Raw genomic sequence first — 18,951 nt, forward strand, 5'->3', positions numbered from 1 at the left:
GGAAATGAAGTCCAAAATATAAATGAAGAGACCAAGCACAGAGAGGGGAAGTTAACTTTCCCTGAGTCACATAGCAGGTGTCAGAGCCAGGACTTGAACTCTGGTCACCTGAGTCCAGTTTACACACCCTTCCCATTTAGTGGAGATGAGGGCGGAGGAGTGGAAGACTCACATGCCTACAGGATCTGGCAGGGGGCAGAAATGGGTAGTGCTGGAGCCAGCTCAGTTTCGACTGGCCACATCTCAACAGCCACATGTGGCTTCTGCAGCCACTGGACAGTGCAGTTATCGGGAGAAGTGGGAAACGTTAAAGCCCCATCTAGATGGCACAGGGGCTACAATCCCAACCAGGAAATAGGAAACCAGATGCTTTGGTTTTCAAGCAAAATCAGCAGTCAGTATGAAAGATTTCATGTGAAACCCTTCAGCCTTATGAGACCCACTAAGTGAAAAAACCTTGCACCAGTGAGCATACACCTGGGAACCGGAACTGGCACGAGGACCACCAGTCCCCCTTGTCTCACTCTCATAGAGACAAACAGTGCCCTCGTGAGAGAGTCGTCCTCAGCATCCTTAGCATCCTGACCAACACCAGGCATCACTGTTGTCATTTCAAGCCCACTGTGATCCACAGCAGCCTGGGGATACTGCTTCATGACTCACTCAGCAGACACGGTTCTGTGACTCTTGCTCTGGGAAGTGACCCTGGGGGTGCCACCGGTCCATTTCAGACCACTTTGGTCTGCTTACTGTCCTGGCTTATGAGTGCCCAGCCTGCTCCAGCCGCCTTCCTCTGAGGCCTTCCTCTGGTTACCACTCAAGTCCGTGCATTCACTCACACCTGTGGATTTCAGTCCTTGCTCCTGGACAAACTCAGGGGCGCCACTCACTCTCCAGGGCCCTCTGCAGGAGCAGGCGGAGGCTAAGCCACGTCTGAAATCCCACCCTTGCTGCCTGAGATTTCTTCCGCTTTCCAGGTTTTTCTGTTTCTCCCAGATTTACTTTCCTAAAAAGAGACCTGCATAGGGCACAGGCCCTGATGCAGGGGCAGCCTGCCCTAGGACACAGAGGTCATCAGCGCTCACCCTTAGCCCCTGCCCTCCAGGTGCTCTCGGGATTCCACCAGCTGTCAACATCTGATTCACCAGAGGTCCTGCTAGGAAAAGAGATACAACAGGCCTGGATGACTTAACCATTTCACTACCAGGAGGAGGTGGAGGAGGGCTAATTTCCCAAGGGCATGATGCTGCTGGTGCCAACAGAAAAAAAAAAATGTGTTTGAGCGAGGCAATGAGCAGGATTTGTATATTCCCCAGAACAGACCTCAAAGTCAGATGTCAGGACATGGAGTGCGAGGCCAGGAGGGGCATGCCTCCCACCCTCTGCAAGGAAGCTGAGGCCCCAGAAAACCATGGAGAAGATGCTAGACCACCTCCAGCCATAGAAGCAGGGGCACGTGGGGTCAGTCTATTTTCCCGCCACACATCTCATCTTAGTCATCCTCGGCACCCACACTTGGACGAATCTCTGCTTAGTACTGGCTCCCGTGCCAGACTGTTAGCTCTGTGAGGGCAGGGACAACGCTGGTCCTCCTCGTGGTTGGCTGCCCAGCAGCCGGGGTGGTGCCTGGCACTTGGCAGATGCCCAAGCAATACCGGTGAGTGAGTCAGTGGAAACCCACACGAGACACAGAGAAGGGAATTCCCAACACAGAAAACCTTGCTGCACAATTGCTTGGAAGGCCCAGAAAACAATGTGCTTGTGGTAGCTGGGGGGTAGGGGAGAGGCCGGAGATGGGGTAGGAGGCAGGGAGATGAGAGGCCTGGATGGAGCTTCCTGTCACCAGACAGGTGTCGGGGTTTCAAGGATGAAGTCCCTGTTTGCATCTGCATCCTTGAGTGATGAATGAAAGGTCGGCTTCTCCAAGTTGTGTCTGGAGACGAGCAGAATCTGAATGACCACCAAAGGAAAAAAAAAAAACCCTCCCATGTGTCAAGAAGGCGAGAGACACAGAAAGAGTGGGCCACTGGCCAGTGTAACCAACAGCAGAGCATTCCCAGGTCTACACTTGCAAAACTGGGCAGCACACTCACCCCAGGAGGAGAGACCCAGGAGGAGGCCATGGCACTTGCGGTCACCAGGTTTCTCCCCTCAATCCATCTGCTCAGGCTGTTACCAGAGACCCAAGACCCGTGACTTACACCCTAGACACCTCTGATCTCCTGGTTCTGAAGCCTAAAGGCCCAAAGTGAAGACGCAGCACGGTCGTGTTCTGATTAACAGAGGGCCACCTCCTCACCATCCGCTCCCACCACAGAGAGGAGTAGTCACTCCTTGGCCTCTTCTTGCCAGGGCACCAAACCCTGAATGCCCGGCCCTCATGACCTTGTCCACGTGATCACCTACAGAAGGCCCCACTTCCCCTCATGTTGAATGTTTGGGCTTCCAACAGGACCCAGGCAGACAGTAATGTTCAGGCCACAACAGGTCCAGTGGGAGGAGATTGGATTCCAATGATGCCTATCATGTCCAGCCTTCTGCCTCCTAGGCCCCTGGGCCTTTTGGAGTTGAGAGGGACCACGCGACTCCCTGTGCCCAAGTCTGGAGCACATTAGACAGCATGAGGCCCTTGGCAGCTCCACGACCTTGGTCCTCCTCCAGGAGGTAGCACCATTTCTGCTCAGCTCATCTCTTCTCTCCCCTCCTCTGAGGTGAGAAGATGCCCACTCGTCTCTACCCGCAGCACTTCAGAATTCTTTTGAATCTTTGTGATTTTCCTAAAGGCCTAGGCAGCCCTGGCAGGTTTTCCTCTGGTGTTTGTTTGTTTGTTTGTTTGTTTGTTTTTAATGCTTATTTGTTTTTAATGCTGTCCCTTCCCTCCTCTTAGGCAATTCCTCCAGCCATTTGCTTAAAGGAGGGTATAGGAAGCACAATGCAAAAAAAAAAAAAAAAAAAGAAGAAGGCAAATGGACAGTACTGATTGCCGACTTATTTTCAAATCACCCCTTTGTCATCTCTATTCTGCTCCTTACTCCTTCTTTGGAATGTATTTAGACATTGTGTTACATCTAGAATTTCTATTTTGTGTCTTTTTTGTTGTGTTTCTGGTTGGATTTGTTACATTTACGGTTAGCATCTTTCCCTTCACACCATTAACCATCAGGAAAACAGCTGCATTATGGATCTTCATCTGTAATTCCAACGTCAGGGTCATCCTTAATCAGTCCCCACGCGCATCTTTTCTTTTAAGGATGGGTCCCATTTTTCAATTTCTTTGTTTTTTGAGTAATTGGGGGTGATAGTAGAGATATTGTGAACCTTGTACTGTGGAGACTGAATCTGGTGTTCTATTTCCCTGGAGCTGAGGGTTTGTTTTGTTTTTGTTTTTGTTTTTTAATTTGTCTTTGGAGGCAATTGACTTGGTTGGGCGCAAGCTGCAAACTCTAACAGTTGAGCAGCAAGCCTGGCTCTCAGTCTCTTTTAGCTGTATGTGGGCTACTTGGGGTTTGTTCTGTGCATCAGACATTTGGGCACATTTCTCCCACAGAACGGAGCTTCCTGCCTCTCTGCTTTCCTGAACCACTGCCTCACTCAGCTATGTGTGCCGTCACCTGTAACTCCATCCTCTGGTTTTTTAGGAGACAAGAAACCCAGGTTTCCGACTGCAGACTGCCTACCCACTAAGTGGTTGGGTTTTGTAACTTGTCGGAGTTGAGGTGGCGGGGGGTACATTTATTATCTATGAGAAGGTGAGGCCAGTAGGCATTTAATTGGCCATTATGAGATGCAAGAGTCTACATTTCAAATTACGAAGGATTTTTAGCAACAACAAAAAAGTTTGATAACCTTTTGAGATACACGCATCTCATTTTTTATTTGTATGTACTTATTTGAAGCACACAGAAGTAGAGACTGACCTACTGGTTCATTCCTCAAATGCCTGCAACAGCCAGGGCTGGCCCAAGCCAAAGCCAAGATCCCAGAACTGAGTCCAGGTGCCCCATATGGGTGGCAGGAACTCAGATGCCTAAGCCGTCACCTGCTGCCTCCCAGGATGGGCATCAGCAGGAAGCAGAAACTAAAAAGCAGAGCTGAGACTCCAAGCCAGACACTCTAACATGGAAGCATGGTTGCTCCAAGAAGCTTCCACCACGACCCCAAACATCTGCCGCACGCATCCCTTTAAAAGGTGCCTTCATCGTCGTCATTGTCATTATGTTTGGCTTTTGTCACAGACGCTAAGCATAGCAAGAGTCCAAGGAACAGCTCAGAAATCACCTGGGAAGTTTTCCATTTCCTCCCTCATCAGCAGACCCTTCATCCTCAGGATAACCCTGAGAGTGAGGAGTAACATCTAATGTCAAGACATTCGCTAACCAGCCTTCCAGCTTAAATCAGAGCTTTCCTTTCTCCCTTTACTGATGAGGACGTCTGGGAGCAGACAGAATGTATAGACTGGCACACTTTGGGTACAGAGTTTGTCCTCGGCTGATCAGGGTGCTCACCAAGTGTGGGCGCTGGCATGCCGGAAGGTGACTGCTGAGTCACACTCTCCAACTTGAACATGGGATCACATCTGTGTTCTCTCAACAATCCCACCCAGGCTTTATCCAGGAATCACACAGCTGGAGGTGACTGGGCAGGCCAAGGACCTGGGGTCCCCCTGACTGTTGGTTGGGACAACCCTGAAAGCCACATCTGATGGAGTCTCACATGATTCCAAGTGGATGGTGCTGTGAAAACCACAAGCTCAGACACCCCAGACAAGGTCTGTGTGCTCCGAAATCTCCCATGTGCTTTTTGAAAAATTACAAATGCCAGCCCCCCACCTTTTTTAAAGATTTATTTATTTCCACTGCAAAGTCAGATATACACAGAGGAGGAGAGACAGAGAGGAAGACCCTCTGTCCAATGATTCACTCCCCGAGTGGCCACAATGGCCGGTACTGCACCAATCCAAAGCCGGGAACCAGGAACTTCTTCCAGGTCTCCCACATGGGTGCAGGGTCCCAAGGCCTTGGGCTGTCCTTGACTGCTCTCCCAGGCCACAAGCAGGGAGCTGGATGGGAAGCAGTTAGAACTGGCACCCATATGGGATTCCGGGGCATTCAAGGCGAGGACTTTAGCCACTAGAGCACTGCACCGGGCCCTCAACCCTTTCTTATTCTGCTGGTTGGGCTACTAACTGCCCCGTCTGGGGAACAACTTGGCAATACATTACTAAAAGTGCTCGATCCGCTCACCAAGGAATTTTGCTTCTAGGAACACGGCTGAAGGGAAGAATCACAGCAGCACACTGAGATTTATGCTTCGAGATGAACACTGAAGCACCATTTGTAATAGTGAAAAACCGCTACGAATTGATATGTGCATTAGCAGGAAATCGTTAAATAAAATATGACACAATCATAACACAGAATATAAATATGCTGCTGCCAAGAGTCATGTTCTTGGAGAGCGACTGCAGAATGAGAAAATGCTGATGTGAATAATATTAACTAACACAGGACATAGATGTCTACATAATAGGACCCCATGTACGGGTGTTGGGTATGTTTGAATATACATGTACAGGTATGTATCTGGAAGAAAATAGAATAAGATGTTAATAGTATCTGATTGGAGGGTTGAAATTACACATTTTTTTAAATTTCTTTGTTTTTCATCCCACTTCCTACAACCAGTAAATCTTGCTCTCAAAAGTCCAAGACGAAATATTTAACTTGCAAAGACCATCAAATGAAATCACAGTTGCAAAGGACAGAGAAGGTGGAAACAGACTCTCACATGCTGGAATTTCAACTATGGAGGCAGAATGAGGGCATTTCCAATCAAATCACTAGCAGCGGGCCCGGCGGCGTGGCCTAGCGGCTAAAGTCCTCACCCTCAATGTGCCGAGATCCCATATGGGCGCCGGTTCTAATCCCGGCAGCTCCACTTCCCATCCAGCTCCCTGCTTGTGGCCTGGGAAGGCAGTCGAGGACGGCCCAATGCATTGGGACCCTGCACCCATGTGGGAGACCTGGAAGAGGTTCCAGGTTCCCAGCTTCAGATCGGCGCGCACCGGCCCGTTGCGGCTCACTTGGGGAGTGAATCATCGGATGGAAGATCTTCCTCTCTGTCTCTCCTCCTCTCTGTATATCTGACTTTGTAATAAAATAAATAAATCTTAAAAAAGAAAAAAAAAAAAAACACTAGCAGCTACCCATCAGTTAACCTCTGCTGCACGACAATTACAAAGCACCAATGGCAGACAACAGAAATGTTGTACTCACCCGTGTGTCAGGTGAGGTGGCTAGAGATGGCTGAGCTCACGGTGCAGTGCTGGGTCGGCCGGGCTGGGGGAGTGCGTGGCTCTCCTCCTGCTGCTCCTCATCCTCCTGCGATGTGGACAAACGCTCCTGCAAGTTCACCTCATGGCACTGAGACAGACGCCAGGCAGTTAGCCCTCTTCAGAGCTGAGCTTCAGCGTGCCCTTTGGGGCTCTTTTATCTGGATCATTTTGGTTCAGGAACTTCTCCACCCTTGGCCTCCCATCATCACCTGGATTCTCTTCTGGGCTGAGAGCACCCTGATTCTGATCATTCGGGTGACCCTATAGCCAGATCCGTCTTGGCATGGCCACACTTGCTGACTGTGTGCGCATGGGTCATGTGCTTTAACTTTGTGGTGCTTCATTTTTCCCAGCTGTAAAATAGAGATAATAAGAAAGGAATTTTGAGGACATATCACCCAGGACTCCCTAAAGAAAACAGACCATGGATTATATGTATCAAAGGAGATGTATTACGACAAATTGGCGCATGTGACAACGGCAGCTGAGAAGTCCCATAATCCTCAGCCGAGGAGCTGGAGCCTGTGGTATGAGTCAGTCCAAGCTCCGAGCCCTGGGAACCAAGGATCTGACGGTGCCAAGTTCAGGCCGAGGGGCAGGAGATGACAGGATGACTGTCTGCTCAAGCAGTGAGGCAAAAAGGGGCCAACTCCTCCTCCCTCTGCCTTAGGTTCTACTCAAGGCCTGGGTGACTTTGATGAGGCCCAACCCCATTTGGTAGGTAACTCTTCTTTCCTTGAACTCTAACCTTGACTGCAAGCACTCTCAGAGACTCCCGGGAATGTTATTTCATCAGGTACCTAGCACCCCCTGACCCAGGTAAGCCAACACATGAGTCTGTCCTAGAGGGCAAGCTGAGCCACACACTCGGGAAAACAGGTGCCTGGCACACAGTCAGGGCCTGTGAACTGTTAGCATGCATTTCATGGCTTACAATATGTGCTCAAGTTACTACTGCCTGACCTAACAGACAGTTAATAAGACCACAGAGGATCCAAATTCCTTTAAAGGAAGTCCCATGGGGTGTCTTGGTGTCTGAGAAAATGCAGACACTTGAAAGAGATTCCCCCAAAAGGAACTGGGAATAGACCTGCTCCTGATCCTTTAGAAGTCCAGCTCCCCATCTGGGGTAGTGGGATTCTTTTCACATTTTCCCAGCCATGGAGCAGCTAACCTCCATCCCTTCCCAAGGGGCTCTTTCCTGGCTACAAAGATAGCTAACAACTTCCCAAGAACCTCCCCCCTCAGACCAGTTTTGAGGTGGCATAAGGATCCATTGGGAGAACAATTGTGAAACCCAGAAGGTACTGCCAACTCCTGTGTGGGTGTGACTTCTCCCCTCCCATCCCACTCCAGGGACACTCAGCAATGTCTAGAGTCTTTTTTTTTTGTCATGGCCTAGGGGCTGCTACTGACATCTGGTGGGCAGAGGCCCAGGATGCTGCTAAACTCCTTACAAGGCATGGAACAGCCTCTTTGCAGCGAAGAATCACCCAGCCCCCTATGCCTGTGAAGTCAAACTGGAAGAACGCTGATTGCTACACACTAAAGCATTGGGTGCTGCAATGTCTAATCCTTGTCATGATGTCATAACCATAATCGCAACCCACCCCCCTCCATTTTCCAAAGCAGGAGACTGGGTTAGCTTATGCAAACCTCCCAAGGTCACACGGCCAGGAAGGGAGAGATTCCTCACACAAACCCAGGCAGCCTGGCTCTGAATGTCCACACTACTAGACCACCACACCCTGGAAACCTCATGTGGTGTGGCAGTGAGTACTTCTTTGTGTCATCAGCTGCAACTGGTTGGCAAGCCTCACCTGATTACTGCATGGCCAGGTGGCCTTGGGCCCTGTGCCTTTGTAGCTGTCCAAGTTCTCTTTCTCAAGAGTCACACAGTAGGAACAGGCCCGGCTAAGGCATTGCTGCAGGTTCACTTTTGCAAGGAATGGAGGGCGCCTGACAGCCTGACACTCATCAAACGGTAGCTGCGGCTGCTGTTATTGTGTCGTTGTCAACATCACTATCATCATTCCCCTCACCCTGGTGCCGGAGGCCTGGATTCCCTCTCACTCGATCTGAAGGCAACAGGAGCTCAGCTTTGTAGCTGGTCCCAGTGCGCCAGCTGGCACTCGGAAACCAGTGGGATGCTGCCAGGCTGGTGCCAGATTCCTCCCTTGGAGAAGGCAGCAGCAGCTCCCAGGGAATAAGGCACATTGCTCCAGCTCTTGCCACGGAGGGCCAGAGTCTAGCACACACATGATGAGGGGAGAGGTGGGCCGCTGGGCCCCACGGACTGTGCCCCCTGCTCTAGGGAGAGCAGCTGTTCTCTGATCTTCCATTGAGAAACTCCTGGACCTTTCCATGCACAAACCAATCACCCACTGGCCCTGTCCCAGATTCACACTGCCCTCAGAGTTCTGTTACCCAACACAGAAGGAAAATGCTGGCCAACAGGGAGAACAAAATTCTTTCAAGAGAGAAAAAAAAAAAAAAAACACATTAATTTCTCTCTGTTAACTGTCTGGAGCTGTCTACCTTTTCGAAGGTGCCAAAAGAAGTAGCCAAAGCAGCAACAATAGGTTAGAAAAGCTTCCAAAAGGAGGGAGCTGGGGTTGAAGGCAAGGCTTGCACAAGGCCTCTCGAACTCAAGACCAACTTCACCTCATGTTCCTTCAAATATCAAGATGAAAACCCACCATGTGCACCCCACTGTGTGTCAGGAGGTATTACACTTGCTTTCTGTGTGTCATCCCCAGTGATGTAGCCAGTGTCCCATTCACAGGAGTGCTGTGTCCACACGGAATGAACGCTCAGGAGGGGACAACTCGGGCCAGCACGGAAGCATCTACCACCAGCTTCTATAACACATCCAAGGAAGGACCTGACCTTGCTTTTAAGGATGGAAACCCAGTTTAGAAACTCAAGGTTAGACAACTTTTTGCTTTCTCAAGATTGAATTCTCTCTGTCCTTAAGCAAAGAGGAACAGAGACTGCATCATGGCCATTTTGCTGACTGCTATTCATGACTGGTGGAAGACGGTGGGTGGGACTTGGATGTGGAAGAAGGAAGGACTCAACATCAGAGAACCTGAGACAAGAGTAGTATTTGAGTGAGACCAAAGCCCAAGAAATGCCAGCTCAGAGCTAAGCAACAGCGTTGAAGGGGCACCTGGCAGATGCAAAATCTCTATCGGGCCAGGGACTCTTCCGCTGACCACCACTTTCCAACTATCCTTCTAGCACAAGAAAGACATCTGCCCCACGGTCAAGGTCTTCCTCCCCTTATGGAGCTGCTTCAAGAGCACATATCTCCCTCATCAACACATACTCCCACCCCTAACAAGCAACATGACCCAAGGCAAACTCTGGACACCAAGCAGAGATGTGGAGGGAAAAAAACAAAACAAAAACTTCACTGCTATCTACTGGAATTTAAGTGATGCAAGTAGGTATTCTGAGCTAAGACAGCAGGGGCGTAGGCACCACCGTCCCATTAGCTGCCACCACTGTCACTGTCCTCATCATCTCAGGTTGACCTGCACATTGGTAAAGGTGAATTCCAAAGCCGCTGGCCCTCCAGTGATGACTTCTTGCCTTGGCCCACCTGGAGAGCAAGGCATCATTCTCTCCAGTTATGTTTCCTTTCTCCAGCCGTGTGGGCCAGTCAGCAAATGCTCACCTGGCAGGGAAGGACAAGGGCAGGCTGCAGCCAGGTCTCTGCCTGCTCCGCCTCTAAGCCAGCAGGTGGGACCGGGGAGGACAAGGCTTTTATACACAAAGCAGATGCGCCATAAACTCATAATCCCTGAGCACAGACATTCCGGGGGAAATGCTGCCGATTTTACCCACTCGTTCCTCTGAAAATAACTGCACACACTACCTGCCAAGTTTCCGGAACAGAACAAGTGCTGAGGAATAGGGAGCTGATGGAGAGAAGGAGTTTAGGATAGTAGGAAGCAAACCACACTGCTCTGCCCAACAATAGGTCCCAGCAGAAGCATTTGTAATGAACTTGATTGTGTCAGAGGCTTATAAGACCGATACTACCAAATCCTGTCATTTTAAAGCAGGGACTCTATCCTGGCTCTGTGTTTTATATATTCAACTCCATCTAACTCTACCTCTGCTGCATCCTGAGTTTTACAGACAAATAAAGGAAAGCTCAGATAGGTTTAAGAACTTCCCTTATAGGATAAACAGAAAAAAAAATAGAAAACTCGTATTTTAAAATAAGAACTCACCAACTTCTGGGCTCTCTCCATTACACCAAGCTGCCTCACAAACAATTCGCTCAGCTGTGCTTGCCAACATAGATAGATACGCAGACACGTAAACACATAGATGTGTACATAAACGGAAAGAAGAAAGGAAGAAACGGAGAAGGAAAAAGGGCAAACAGGGAGAAAGGGAAGGAAGGAGGGAAAGAAAGAGATGGGGGAAGGAGGGAGGTGAGGAAAGAAAGGAAGGAAGGAGGCAGGTGCTTAGCTTAATGATTAACATGCTGCTTGGGATGCCTACACGCCATACTGCAGTGCTTGGGTTTGAATCCAACTCCACTTCCAATTACAGCTTCCTACTGGCGCACACTGGGAGGCGGCAGATGATGGCTCGAGTGCTTGAGCCACTGTCACCCACGTAAGAAACCCAGACTGAATTCCAGGTTCCTGGCTTCAGCCTGACCCATCCTGGCCATGCGAAGAAGGAAACAAACAGGGAAAAAGGCAAGTGAGACAGAAACGACTTAAGCAACTGTGAGCCAAGGGCACCAAATAATTCCGGCCACCGCCCGAAGCTAGGAGACGCCCAGGTAGAATTCTCCCAGAGGTTTCAGAGGGAGTGAGGCCCTATGAGAACATCGATCTCGGACTTCTGGCCTCCAAAGCTGTGATTACAACAAAGTCCCCCTAGTGTGTCACACTGATTATAGCAGCCCTAGAAAACAAACACCTGCATTCATGAAACTCCACCCACTACAGTTTGGGCTACTGCACTGTATTTTTGCAGTTACATACACAGTCCCTTAGGTGTCCCCCAAATCAAGGATCTCATGTTTCTGAAACCCCATACCCCAAACACGAAGATGATATAGACTGCCTCCTTTCTAGTGTTCTGCCTCTGTTCCTTCATTTCTTCTCCAAGTCCATTGTTTCACACTTGGGCTGGCTTTGGCTGCTCTCCCAGTCACATTAGCAGGAGGTGAGATTAGAAACAGAGCATCTGGGACTTGAATCAGTGCCCCAATATAGGACATTGACACTGCAGGTGGCAGCTTAGCTCGCTGTGCCGCAACGCCAGCGCCAATCAAATTCCATTCACAAATTATGCATCTCCTAATCAATAACATTCTAGAATCAAGAAAATACAACATGAGGTTAGTGGACTTTGGTATCATGAGAGCAAGGATACCCTGCTTCCTCGGAATCACAGCAGAGCCTGGCAGGTGGTACTCCTGTTTCGTAAGTAAGAGCTGAGGCGAAGCATCTGAATATTATCCAAAAGACCATAGAGGAACTTGAGCTCGAATTGGATGAGGCCCCAACACAGATACCTACTCTCCCTGTAGGAGGCACACGTTTCTTCTCTCAGTCCCACTGAACCTGATGGCTCTGTAATCCTAACAGGGCCCCTGCGTACTTTCCTAACGGGGAGCCTGAGTTCTTGCAGCTTGTCTTCCACTTGGTAACGCCTCAGCTGTCGTGCCATTTGGACAGTGAATCAGCAGATGCAAGATATCTTGCCCCACCCTCGCCACACCACACCCCCCACTACGTGAATATGTGTATGTGTGTGCTGTGCATATTAAATATATGAGTAAATAAATAAGGTCCAAGTTAAGACTAATAATCTAGGGCCCCGCACGGTGGCCTGGCGGCTAAAGCCCTCGTCTTGAACGCCCCGGGATCCCATATGGGCACCAGTTCTAATCCCGGCAGTCCTGCTTCCCATCCAGCTCCCTGCCTGTGGCCTGGGAAAGCAGTCGAAAATAGAACAATCTGTGGAACTTCAATACAACGAGAGGGATGGATAATAAATGAGTAAATACAGGAGATAGAGGATTCTGGCTTGTAACCAGTGTTATAAGGATGCTAATGCAGGGTAATGATTGAAGAAGTGGGAAGGCTGGGGACCCTGCACCCGCGTGGGAGACTGGAAGAAGTTCCTCATTCCTGGCTTTGGATTGGCTCAGCACCGGCCATTGAAGCCACCTGAGGAGTGAATTATCGGATGGAAGGTCTTCCTCTCTGTCTCTCCTCCTCTCTGTATAGCTGACTTAGTTAAAAAAAAAAAAGACTAGTAATCTAGAGCAGGCAAAGGCATAGGGGAGAGGTAATATCTTGTAGTGGGGAAAGTGTGCTCCTGATATGCAGCCACGACTTGATTCACCACGTGTTCGACTTCCCACAGTGCACGAGACGCTCCCTCTCCCTACCCACAGATAGCAAGGCATCACCTGACCCCAGATGTCGGTGGTGCTGAGTCTGAATCACCCTAGCCAGAATTCAAGTTGATTTTATTTTAAATGGGTTGCTGGAAGGAAGAAAGATAAAATAAACGAATTGATGGATAGATGGGTGAGCAGGTAGATGGATGGAAGAATGATGGGTGAGCAATGATTAGAGAGATAGACATGTGGAAAATAGTTGAAGAGAAATGGAAGATAGAAGAAGGAAGACAGAAGACAGAAAGGAAGGATGGATAGATAGATAGATAGATAGGTAGAAAAGAGAAAGAGAAAGAGAGGAAGAAAGGAGGGAAGAGGTATTTAGCCTAGAAATCTCATCTCCAGCAACCTTGTTACTGTCCTAATGGGAATAGGGTCTAGGAGCCACTCGACATCCATGGGAACACTTCTCCTGAAGACTTCCAACCTGGCATGCTATTCATATACTCCCCTTCTGCACTGCACTTGTCACTCTATTAATTCAGCAACAATTGGGCCTTAAGGATTCTCTCACCTACTGGCCTGTTAGCCCCATGACATCTGAACGGTGTATCCTGACCACGACAGCGTATCCAGCAAGAAGCTGGAGTGGTCGTGTCTAGTTTCTCAGATGAGCCAACGAGCCTAAATGATAATGGCCCTGTTAGAACCAAACCCTAGCCGACGCTCTGGTAAGTGAGATACCCCAAGGACAGCTGTAATCAATGCTGCCTTCAAGCATCCAGGCTGGCATTGCCATTCGCGGGGGTCAGCTTTCCTTCTTCGGTCTACTCGGCCTCATCACCTTCAGTCTTACAGTCAAGCAGCCTGCCTGGGGTCTCCTGAGCTCCTGGTCACATTGACCCAGGAGGAGTATGGAGAGAGCAAATCAGAATGCTGGAGGCCACATGAAATCAGGGTCTGAAAGAACACAGAATAGCTCAGACAAATGTGTGGACATGCTTGGCATCCTTATTTTTCTTCCGAGTACCAATTACTCATCCTGGGCCCAAATGGTGGCAGGCTCCTCTCCCCAAGGGGACAGATTGCAGAAGCCAGGGGAGGGGTGTGGGTAGAGAGGAGGCTGGGAGCTGGGAGAACTGAATGGCATCTTTGCTGCAGACGGGGGTGAGAAGGAGCAAGAGGGAGCAGGAGGGGGCAGGGGAAGCCACTACCCTCCAGGGCAGCTGCAGCCGCCTGCAAGGTTATCTGTAGCGGGCACAGGCTCAAGAGCGACGGGGCCATAAAAGTGAGTCATCATTGCCCAGCGCGAGCCAACTCAGCCACCCGGGGTGCGGTGAAGCGTGTCCCCAGATGCAAAGTTACTCAAATTCTGGAATGAGTTGTGCCTGCAGAAAGGGCATAAAAATGCCCGCGCCTATAAAGCTGGGCAGCCGCACAAAGCCAGCATGACTGACAAACGCCCTCGAAAACAAGCCTGCAACTGGGGACAGACACAGCCATACCCTCTAGAGACATCTGTCCTCGAGCTCCCCGCCCGGCCCCATGATGGCCCTGTGATGTGACCTTGTGCACGGAATCACCTCTCTGAACCTCACAACCCCGAAGGATCACCAAGGCCCTTTTGTGCTCCAAGAGTCTGTGCGACTGGTACAAACAGCCCCACACCTCATTATTTCCACGGCTGGTGCCTGCATATCAATAAGAAGCATCTGCTCTCCCCAGCAGCCCTGGACTCAGAGCACTCGTTCCTCGATCCAACTGTCCACACCCAGCTACTGGCCACATCACTTTGGGGCCCTCTGGCCAAGCCACTTACATCACCTCTCTGAGCCCCATGTCCACCTGCTTAGGATAACAGAACCAGTGGCAAGATGGAGAGCCTTATTCCAAGTCCCCAGACTGACTCCTTTAGGTTGGATTCCAGAGTCCAGGCACCTTGGGGAGAATGTCTCTGGAACCATCTCCTTGGGTCAGACATCAGAGCATCCCACAGACAATGCTCTCTGCTCCGCAGACAACAGCCTGCCAAGGTCCCCAGCCTTCCCACTTCTTCAATCATTACCCTGCATTAGCATCCTTATAACACTGGTTACAAGCCAGAATCCTCTATCCCCTGTATTTACTCATTTATTATCCATCCCTCTCGTTGTATTGAAGTTCCACAGATTGTTCTATTTCGTAACTGCCCTCCCAGCACCCAGCATATTGTCTGGTAGCCACCAAGTGCTCCATACACCTGTGGTTGAATGAATGAATGGTCATTCTCAAATACACCTTCCCCTGTTTGCAGGAGAGGAAACCGGGTCCCATGGGAGGGAATGGCTGCCAAGGTCACACAACAGTACCTGGTGCCCAGGTGTGCCGGACTGAACCCCACACAGCAACCCTGCCCAGGAAGGTGCCTGCACATTCACAAAGTTTTGGTGAGAGCAGCAACCTCTAAGAGGATAAAGGGGTGAGCCAATTCCCACTTCCAGCTCTGCAGGAGGGTTAGGGTTAGCAGGAACTAAATCACTCAAGTGCTTGAACCTGGGGCTCCATCTCCCTGCCAACACAAGGGTCACAGGATTAGCAGGTTAGTGGTGTGGCTTACGTGGACAAGTAGGCATGCTTGGCACATGTAAGCCCTGGCTGAATGCTTGGGCATTGGTCGTTATCACTGCGAGCTTGTGGGGGGGTCTGGGAAGGGGTGCTGGCACACCTCTTATCCAGCTGATCATTCTCCACTTCCACTCCTTCTCTTTCCTGCTCTCTCCAGAGAAAGCATCCCAGCCCCCAAGCGAGTCCCTTCCGCACTGCGCTATTCCCCCACGCGTGGTCGCGCACAGCCCCCAGTCCCCCGTTTCCGGTTGTGCAGTGCGGCTGCAGGTGCCAGGACAGGAGGGGGGAGCCCTGTCCTCCCCGCCCCCACCGCCTCCGCCGCCCACCCGCACGCATGTGGCACGCGGGGGCGCAGCGCTCCTGCTGCCTGTGGAGCAGCACCTGTGGGAGGAGAGCCAGTCCCGGCTGCCGCGGCTGAATCAGGACAGCGAATCTCTCGCCACCCCCTCACAGCTTAATCCCTTGCAATCTGGCTTCCTCCCTACGCCACCCAAAGCTGCCCCAGCCGGGTCACGCGTGACTCCCACGCCCAAGACCCACATTTTTGCCAGGCTGCTTGTGGGCAGCCGGGGAGCGTGTAAGTCTGACCACTGCCGCCCCGCAGTCACAGTCTGAGCCGGTCCTCCATGCCCCGGCTGCCATGGCCTGCTCCCAGGTCTCTGGCGGACCCCTCTCCCCGCCCCGGCTCACATCCACCCCCCTCCCTGCCCTGTACTGAGCGAGTGTCACTGGGTGGTGAGGAACTCGCTGCAGTGTGGAAAGAAGGACAGGATGTGGGGGCTGGGAAGCGACAGCCACGCTGCCGACCTTGGCTGTATGTGTCTCCGGGCAGCTGGAAGGGTCCAGGTGGCCGTGACACAGCTGTTCGCAACTCCATCCAGAGGCTTGGTGTTGCTCTCAGCATCAAGTCCAAATCCTCACTGTGGTGTGTGGGTCCCAGGCCATCCTGAGCCCTCATGTTGGATCATTCCTCTCTTGGATCATATAATTCCAGCTACATTGATTTTCTTTAATAATAAAATGCTAATTTCTAATATTAGTGAAAATACAATATTTAATACACTGAATTAAATTGTTTAAAATTCAACGCTGAACTAGCCAAGTTCATTCCTCCATCAGGATTATTGTGCGACTATTCTGCAGCTTGTCACAGCCCGTGCACTGCCACCCTCACCAGTGGCTGACGTGGAGGGAAGGGAGAGTCAGTAGGGTAAGGTGGGGCTGCTCCTGTCACCTCCGCTTTACCAGCTGCTTCCTCCCTGGCTGCCCTTGCAAGAGCTTCCCCTCCACAAATGACCTGCATACGAACTGCCTTCCCACATTCTATTTCTAGGGAACCCAAGTTAAGGTGCACCTGCTCTCTTGATTTTGGTTTCTTTGACAGCACCTGTCATAAAGCACCTGGCGCATTTCTTTCCTCCGTCTCCCCCCTCCACCTACCACTACAGGGGAAGCTTGGCCTGGACAAAACAGGCCACCTGTTGATCCCATTTCTTTGCACCCACCACTTGGGGCAGGACCTGCCTATGCCAGGTGCTTGGCAGCTTCTGGTCCAGTCAGTGAAGTGAGATGCACCATGTTTCCACAGGCTCTCTCCCCCCACCTTCCCTGCCCTTGACCCTCTCTGTAGCCCACTGGGCTTCCTCCCAGGTGACTTGCTGGGATCTTGAGCTCACTGGCTCCCACTGCTGAGGCACCATCTACCCTGGGGATAGGATAGCTCCCACTAACTTCAGTAACTCTATTAACTTGTTCGGCTCAGCACCCGCGGAGCCAGTCAGCAGCCCCAGGTTGTACAAGCCCACTTGTCCACACTGTCCTTTTCTCTCCTCTCTCTCCACATGCCCCACTCTCCACACTCACACCCTTCAGGGCCACTCAAATCCAGTCTTCTCTATGTCCAGTCTGCCTTTATTCTGCACAGCCTGCTGGAATAACATGACCATGAACTACGTGCCTCCAATTAAAAAAAAAATACAAAGCCAAAAAGACATGTCCCAACGCCTTGCCTTTGCTGGGCACTCGAAGTCCTCCAGCCGCCTCTTCTGGCCTTGTCTGTAATGCTGGGAACAGTGAACATTGCCACAGTCAGGACACCAGACCTGGACCAAGCTCCAGCCCAGGGCCGGAGCAGACTGCACACTCCCCTGTAGCACTCACAGCACCTGCCTAGCCCGCAGGAGCTGCTCAGCTGGTAGCTGGGGAGGAATGGATAGCGTGTGCTGGGCGTCTCACAGACAGGCTGGCACTGAATCTGCACAACAAGCCAGTGAGTTGAGGAGACTGACGCTCAGAGCCACCCAGCCAGGAGTGACAGCCAAGTGTGACCAGGTGGAGCATCCAACCCTAAACCACTCTGTTTCCTCATCATTACAGGTCTGCTGCACCTATGCTTACAGAGCCACCAGATTGTCTATTCCCCATTTTCACTCAAGACCCGGCACATCCATGCTTCTTAACATTGACTCAAGCTGGGCCTCCCCCTGGAACACTCTTGGTGTTCCTGCATATGCAGATACTTTGTGACCTAACTCAGAAATACCATGTTTATTGAGAATCCTATTCAGAACCACCCCCAGCCATGGTGTGTTCCATCCAGCTCCCAATGTGTTTCTACCCACCCATGCAGAGATTGATGCATTCATTCGGCAGATGCTTCCTGAGCACCTGGTCTGGGCCAGGGTCAGGGCCAGGTCACACGGCTGTTATGAACAGGTGAATGCGCACAGCCCTCTGCCCTGCAGGGCTTCACAATGGAGTACAGGAGGGCATCCATCCAGGGTGCATTGGCTGACCTCCTACTCCGTACCAGGCATCATTCTCGAGGCCAGGAGAAGGACAGCAACAAAGACAGTTCAGTGTGCCCGTCCTTAGGGGACTTGCATTTCATTGGAAGGGACAGGCAATAAATCAGTAGTGACCCCTTGTGGGGACAGAGGACTCACTCTGTTCCAGGCCCTCCTCTAAGATGTGGCTGAGTCGAGTTGGGTAGCTGAGGACCAAATGAGGAATGACTTAGCCAGGTCTCAGAGGCAGTTGGAGCTTCTCTGGAGGATACCTGGAAGCCCCAGGGCTTAAGCTACTGCCTCAGCTGGCAGTGACCTCCTATGGGGTTGTTTTGGTGGAATCTTAGTATGTGCAAGCTGACCACCAAAGGCAGAAGGATCTCAAAGATGAAGAAAGAAGGGGACAAATTCAGGATCATGGAGTTTAATTTATTAAGGACTTAATGGATGAAAGTTGTGTCTGGGACAGAAACAAAACATGAAGACCACTGCACCATGAAGCCGGAGAAAAGGGGAGGTTAGTGCCCACACAGAACACACTGGGACTGTCTCTGGAAATACTAACAAGGACCATCATTGTGGTACAGATTGGGACGCCAGCTCCCCACAGCATGTAATGGTTTGAGTCCCAGCTGCTCTGCCTCTGATCCAGCTCCCTGTTAATGCACCTAGCAAGTCCATGGAAGATGGCCTCAGTACTTGAGAGCCACTGTCAGCCACATAGGAGACCCAGCTGGAGCTCCTGGCTTTGGCCTGGCCCAGCCCTAACTGTTGTAACCATGTGGAGAGTGAGCCTGCAGATGGAAAACCTCTCTGCCACCCTACGTTTCTATAAATATAAA

General features: G+C 50.9%; 1 protein-coding gene across 2 annotated transcripts in view; it reads right to left on the reverse strand.

Annotated features, from left to right (window-relative positions):
* Positions 1–6,443, reverse strand: part of GRIN2A (glutamate ionotropic receptor NMDA type subunit 2A) — a 359,010-nt gene extending 352,567 nt beyond the window's left edge. For both annotated transcript variants that reach the window (XM_058681141.1, XM_058681137.1), the window contains exon 1: positions 6,276–6,443. The gene's annotated coding sequence lies outside the window, so the exon portion shown is untranslated. The remainder of the gene's footprint in view (positions 1–6,275) is intronic.
* Between the last annotated feature and the right edge of the window lie 12,508 nt (positions 6,444–18,951).

Source organism: Ochotona princeps, chromosome 24 (genome assembly GCF_030435755.1).
Source record: "Ochotona princeps isolate mOchPri1 chromosome 24, mOchPri1.hap1, whole genome shotgun sequence".
Classification (NCBI taxonomy): Eukaryota; Metazoa; Chordata; class Mammalia; order Lagomorpha; family Ochotonidae; genus Ochotona; species Ochotona princeps.